This window comes from Miscanthus floridulus, chromosome 14, assembly GCF_019320115.1.
Source record: "Miscanthus floridulus cultivar M001 chromosome 14, ASM1932011v1, whole genome shotgun sequence".
Taxonomy (NCBI): Eukaryota; Viridiplantae; Streptophyta; class Magnoliopsida; order Poales; family Poaceae; genus Miscanthus; species Miscanthus floridulus.
Genome location: NC_089593.1, coordinates 83,696,802 through 83,703,912, shown reverse-complemented (window position 1 = coordinate 83,703,912; position 7,111 = coordinate 83,696,802). Strand labels below are relative to the sequence as shown.

Below are 7,111 nucleotides of genomic sequence, written 5' to 3'. Positions count from 1 at the left end.
AGGAGACCCCTGCCTCCATGGCCGTTGCTGTGGCTTGTGTTTGTGCTCTGCCTTCTTCCCCCCTTGCGCCTTATGCTGACTGAGGTTTTAAGGGCGTTGGGGGAACCCGTTTTATAGTGGGGTGGCGGCTTTTGGTTGTTAAATTTTTGGTACGTTGTTTGTTGGAATGTATCTTGGCTTTAATGGTCTATATCTTGGTTGTATTATTCGTGTCTTTTGAGATCTTTTGAAGTAAATAGGCCTAGTGCCTAAGTGACAGGGTTTTGTCAGACCTTGTCCTCGTTTTGATGTTTTCGATGGCGGAGACCTTCTTCCTGGTTCTGGCGCCATAATGGTGTTGCCTCTAATGCTTGGGTTGGTTTTTTGTTAATTTCGGAGGCCTGTTTTGGCCGAGGTTGTTTTTGCCTTGGTGCCTGAATTTGTTCAGGTCTTCATCAAGGTCGGAGGCCTGTTTGGCCAAGGTTGTTTTTGCCTTGATGCCTGGATTTGGTTAGGTCTTCGTCAAGGGTCAGAGGCCTATTTGGCCACGTTGATTTTTGCCTTGATGCCTGAATTTGGACAAGTCTTTGTCAAGGTCGGAGGCCTGTTTGGCCAAGGTTGTTTTTGCCTTGATGCCTGAATTTGGTCAGGTCTTCGTCAAGATTGGAGGCCTATTTGGCCAAGGTTGTTTTTGCCTTGATGCCTGAATTTGGTCAGGTCTTCGTCAAGGTCGGAGGCTTGTTTGGCCATAGAGGTCGTTTCAAATTGCCAATGCCTATGGCCGGTGCTTTGAAAGGACATGTGCTTATTATTGTTCACCGAATATTGCGGCGCCAGAGCTGGCCACTTTCGGTTTCGGACTTTTCAAGCGTTCTTTTGGGGGATTACCTCTTTATACTTGTAGATGATTTTTACATTGAGCCTGCCTCGTTAAAAACCTCACCTCCGCTTGGAGTTCCCCTGTGAGGAAAAGAGTACAGGCTCTTTTACATTTTTTTGGTTGAAGAAAAAAGAAAAAAAACTGAAAGGTAAATGAACGGAGGGGCCTCCGCTTATTATTTGTGGAGGTTGCCCTTTGGTACACTGCCTAGATGTAATATCTGCGGAGGCTGTCGATATTCCAGGTGTGGGTTGTCGTGACACCTTCGCTGTCGGTCAAGTAGAAAGAGCCAGGGCGGCCTGCTGCCGTTGCTGTGTATGGGCCTTCCTATTTCGGTTGCAGTTTACCAACAAGTTGTGCGTTGGGTTTTCTTCTGAGCACGAGGTCTCTGTGTTTTATGTCTTTCCTTACCACCTGAGAGTCTCTCCACTTCTCGGTTTGGGACAGATATTTTGCAATGCTTTCTACTGCTTCCAGTCTTATGGCTTCTATTGTTTCTTTTGCATATTCTTCATCTTGCAACATTAGTTGTCTCGTTGTGTGGAGGCTTTCGTGCTTGATTTCTTCCGGCATCATGGCCTCTTCTCCATAAAGTAGTTTGAATGGTGTGAATCCTGTTGTTCTTGAGATAGATGTATTGTGTGACCAAATCACTCTGGGTAATTCATCTACCAATTTTCCTTTGCGTAGGTCCAGCAATGTTTTTGATATTGCTGAAAACACTATTCTGTTTGCTCTTTCCACAGCACCATTGGACTCTGGGTGGTATACTGAGGCGAAGGCTAGTTTTGTCCTAATGCTTTTGCAGAATTCTTTGAAGTTGTCTGAATCGAATTGTTTTCCATTGTCTATTGTCAAAATCATCGGTACACCAATCTGCAAATGATGTTTTGCCAGAAGAATTTTCTGACAGTTTCTGAGATTATCTTCGCCAGCGGCTTTGCCTCTATCCATCTTGTAAAATATTCTACTGCCACTACTGTAAATCTGTTTCCTCCTTGGGATGGTGGTAATGGGCCGACTAGGTCCATACCCCATCTTTGTAGCGGCCATGTCGGAGGTATGAGCTGGGTCTCCGACGATGGTTTTGACTACCCTGGAGAGAATGTTTGGCATGCTTTGCATGTTCTGACCGTCTGCTCTATGTCTTGTATGTGTGTTGGCCAATAAAAGCCTTGCCTTATTGCCTTTGCTGATAAAGCTCTAGAGCCAATGTGTGACCCGCAAATTCCTGAGTGTATTTCTTGAAGCAACTCTATGCCTTCGCTCTGCGATATGCATTTGAGGAGAGGCTGGACTACTCCTTTCTTGTATAGTACACCATCTATGATTGTGTAATTTCTTGCCCTGGCCTGTATTCTTGCTGCTTTTGCTTCATCTTCTTCGGTGGTTTTGCCTTCTAGGAATTCTGTTATCGCCTTTCTCCAATCTTCATTTTGCAGGTGTAGTATGGGCTTTAGTGCCTTAGGTGTCTCCGCAGTTGCCAGAGACTTCAAGATCTGGTAAAAAGTGTTTGGTGGCAGTGGCAGGTTGTTTGCCGCAGCCTTTGCCAATTCATCTGCCTCTGCATTTTCTGATCTTGGGATGTGCTTCAGGGTGAAGCCCTCGAATCTCTACTCCAAATTTTTGACAACGGATAGGTATTTGATGAGTTCTGGCTCTCTTGTGGTGTATTCTTTCTCTACTTGGCCGGTGACCACTTGAGAATCTGTTTTGACTATCAATGTTTTTGCCCCTAGGGCCTTTGCTTTGCTTAGCGCTAAGATCAGGCCTTCATATTCTGCTATGTTGTTTGTTGATTTGAACTCTAGCCTTGCTGCGTATTTCAGTCTGACGTCAGAGGGTGCCGTTAGGACGGCAGAGGCTTCTACTCCGGCTTGGCCCCAGGCTCCATCCGTGAATGCTATCCAGCCTTGAGTTGTTGGTTGTACTTTGGGCTCTGTTGGAGGTGTCCAATCTGCTACAAAATCAGCTAATGCTTGTGATTTGATTGCTGTTCTAGGGACATACGAGATACCAAACTGTGATAGCTCTGTAGCCCATTTGCCTATTCTGTCGGAGGCTTCTTTGTTTCTGAGCAAGTCTTGTAGTGGCAGCGATGTTGGAACTGAGATTTCATGGGCTTGGAAATAATGCTTTAGTTTTCTTGATGCCATCAGCACTGCGTAGGCAACTTTCTCTACCTCTGTGTAGTTTAGCTTGACTCCGGACAGTGCTTCTGAGATGAAATAAACTGGTTTTTGAGTTTTGCCTGATTCTTTTTCCAGCTCGTGAACTAAGACTGCGCTGATTGCATGGTCGGAGGCCGCCACATACAACAATAGGTGGCTGTCTAATTCTGGGACGGAGACCATCAGTGAGTTTGCCAGATACTCTTTCAAGTTATGAAATGCCTCCGACTGCTTGGGCCCCCATTCGAAGTTGCCTCCGCCCCTCAAGGCTTGGAAGAAGGGTAGGCTGCGTTCTACTAATTTTGAGATGAATCTATTGAGCGCTGCTATTCTTCCCGTTAGCTTTTGCACTTCTTTCTTGTTTTTGGGCTCTGCCATTGTCATTATTGCTCTGGTTTTGTCCGGGTTCGCTTTGATGCCTTCGCTGCTTATGATATAACCGTGCATCTTCCCTTTTGTGACTCCAAATATACATTTTTCTGGGTTGAGGCGGAGACCAGCTGTCCTGAGGTTGGAGAAGGTCTCCTGTAAGTCAGAGACATGATCATTCTTGTTCTTGCTCATGACCACTATGTCATCGACGTAGGCTATGATGTTTCTATCTAGTTGTGAGCCCAAAACTTCCTTTGTCATTCTGGCAAAGGTTGCTCCAGCATTTTTTAGGCCCTCTGGCATTCTGGTATAGCAATATGTCCCGAATGGAGTGGTGAAACTTGCCTTGTCTTCGTCTTCTTTTTTCATCCAGATTTGGTGATACCCAGAGAAACAGTCGAGGAGAGAGAACCTCTGGCATCTGGCTGCCTTGTCGATGGAGGCATCTATTCTTGGCAATGGGAAAGGGTCTTTTTTGCAAGCTTTATTCAGATCTGTGAAATCTATGCACATTCTCATTTTGCCATTCTTCTTTGGTACTAGTACTATGTTTGTAAGCCATTCTGAATACTTGACTTCCCTGATCACTTTTGCATCTACCAATCTTTGCACCTTCGCCTTTGCTGCCAGGATTCTGTCCTCCGACATTTTTCTCTATTTTTGCTTTCTTGGTCTCATGTTTTCATTGATATCCAGTTCATGCTGTATGATATCCCTGCTGACTCCCTGGAGGTCGGAGGCTGACCAGGCGAAGATGTCCTTGTTTTTTACTAGAGTTTCCATGAGCTCTTCCTCCTCTGCCTTGCTCAATTATGAGCTGATTGTTACTTTTCTGTCTGGTAACTCCTTTTCTAGAGGGATCAGCTTTGTCTCTTCTTGACCTGCCATATCTGTTTTTCCTCTGGGCATATCCGGAGGCTCTAGTTCTTTGACTGCCGACTCGACTGCATTGATGTTTCTTTGAGCTCTATAGATAGCTTTTTCTATGTTTCTTGCTTCTTTCTGGCTGGCTCGGACTGTGATAATACCATGGAGTGCTGGTATTTTCATGCACAGGTAGGCCATATGCAGGGCTGCGTTGAATTTGGTTGTGAATCCTCTGCCCAAGATGGCATTGTATGGGTAATACAGATCGACGACATCGAAGGTTATGTACTCGGTTCTAGCATTTGCTTGGGTTCCAAACAACATTGGGAGTGAGATTTTTCCTAATGCTTGTATCTGCTTGCCTCCGAATCCTATTAAAGGGGATTCGGAGGGCTATAGTTGATTTCTGCTGAGCTTCATTTGGTCGAAGGTATTTGCGAAGATGATATCTGCTGAACTGCCAGTGTTGATCAGTACTCTGCTTATCTCCCATGCTGCTATGTTGGTCTTGATCACCATTGTGTCTGCGTGAGCGTAGCTCTCTAGCTAGAGATCTTCTTCTATGAAGGTGATTGGGACTCTGGACCAATCTGTGTGTTTCGCCAGGCCTTGGACTGCTACATTGTTTACCAGGCGGAGGTGATCCTTTTTCTGCTTTTTGGTTTGAAACTCCATTGATGATCCTCCAGCGATTGGCAATATCATGCCTATTGTTGGCAGTGCTCCATGAGGGTTGACTTGATTTTCTAGGTTTGGCTCGTTTTTTGGTGTTGGGGGTTGGTTGTGAGGTGGTGGCGGAGGCAGTTGCTGCATGTGGTGCTGTTGCGGCGGAGGCTCGAACCTTATTTGGTTTTGTTCCGGTGGGTTTGTTTCGAGGTAGGTTATATGGGGAGATTTTGGGTTTATGTAGGTCAGGCTTGCCTCCGACCTGTAGTTGCCCGCCGGAGAGTGCTGCGAAGGTGGTGACCGTCATGCTGGTAGGAAGTTTGGGTAATAGGCAGAGGCCAGTGTGGAGGGATGTATTTGGGTTGCGTTTAGCGCTGGGTACATTGGGCAGTACTGTTGGTGGCCAGTTGTGTAGGTGGTGTTGACCTCTCTTGCGCTCTGCTGTGTCGGAGGTTGGGCAGTCTGCTTGTTCTTCATCCTTTCTTGTATTTCTTTTGTCTCTGGACAATCTTTGGTGCTGTGCCCTGCGTTTTTACCGTGAAAAGCGCAATATGGCCTGCGCTGTTTCTGGCTTTGGTTTCTGTTCCAGTTTTTGCCTTGGTAGCCTTGCCTACCTTGGTTCCTGGTCTGGGTCTCCAGCCCTGCTAGCCTTGGCAGTTGCCCTTGTTCGGGGTGAGGTTGACCCTCGATGCTGAGCACCTGCCCCTGGCCTGGTTTCTGATTTGATGCGTTCTGGTTCGCATAGCTCTTCTGTGAGTTTTTGCTGTTGTTTTGTTGTCTGTTTTGACTCTGCTCCTCCAGCCTTTTCCGGAGGTCATTGTCTGATCTGCAGTACTTCTCGAACTCGTCGTACAACTGTTGTATGGAAGTTGGTTTCTTTCTTGCTAGGTGTGCTGCGAACGGCCCGATTCGGAGCCCTTTGATCGCTGCTTCAATGGCGATCTCTTCTGGGACGTCTGGTGCCTTCGCCTTTAGTTGAACGAATTTCCGAAAGTAGTCGTGTAGTGTCTCTCCCTGCATTTGTCTGCATTGGAACAGATCTGTGGATGTCAGCAACTGTGCTGCTAGCCCCTTGAAGTTTGCCAATATCTTGTCCCGGAGATTTTCCCAGGAATAGACTGTGCTGGGTTTGAGCATGGAATACCAAGCCAACGCGTCACCTTCGGCAGCGATAACAAATGACTTTGCCAGGACGGCGTCGTCTCCGCCGGCGGAGGCTACTGCTGCTTCGTAACTCATAATGAACTGATGGGGGTCTGTCTTTCCGTTGAACTTTGGTAGTGTGATTGGCTTGTACGTTGTTGGCCATGGCGACTATTGTATGCCTTCAGAGAGTGGGGACTTGGGATCGATAGGTCTTCGCATCACCTAAGATGGCATCGTGGGCTGGCTGATCACTGGCATAGGGCCTTGTAGCATGGTTGCAGTTGGTGTTGCTGCGGAGGCTGGGATTGCGGAGGTTAACGCTAGTACTGCATGCTGCATACTTAGCATCTCAGCATGTAGGACTGCCAACTGCTGCCTTATTTCTGCTGCTTGTGCTGACGCTTGAATAGCTTGCTGATTAGCTGCGAATGCTGCTGCCATTCTGTCCCTCTCTTGTTGCGCTCTTTGCAACTGTGCTTGCAGCTGTTGCAGTTCTTGCTCGGGTGTTGTGGCTGAGTTTGGTTGAGCCTCCGGATCTTGAATCTCTAGACCTTGGGGTTCCGGTGGTTGACCCTGGGCATCTGCTCTGGTGTCATCCTCCACTGGCGAGGTTGCGTAGGTGCTAAGAGTGTTGCGCCTAGGCCTTCCTCGCTGACCCGTGGTCGCTGCTGCTCTGGTGGTGGTTTTTCTTTTCCCTGCCATCGTTGGTTTGCCTTGGCCGCCCCACGGTGGGCGCCAATGTTGAAACTGGCGGTCTCAGACAAAGTGGAGGAGGTAGAGGCCTCCGCCTCTCAGACAGTTTGGAGGAGGTAGAGGCCTCCGCTTGCTACGCCGCACCTCCCGGCGGAGGCACGGGAAACAGGCGCGTTAAACGGGCGAGTAAGGAAATGGCACGGAAAGCTATGGTTTCATTAATTCATCCACCAACCACCCTCTTTACTGTTACAAGTGTTACCTATTTATAGGGCTCAGCTACCACATTCACAGAGTTACAGTAGTATCCCTCAACTGCTACAGTACATTCTTGGGA

At 47.5% G+C, this 7,111-nt stretch overlaps 1 pseudogene; it reads right to left on the bottom strand.

The window, feature by feature from the left end:
- Positions 1-998: 998 nt before the first annotated feature.
- LOC136505142 (uncharacterized) lies at positions 999-6,783 on the bottom strand (annotated as a pseudogene).
- Between the last annotated feature and the right edge of the window lie 328 nt (positions 6,784-7,111).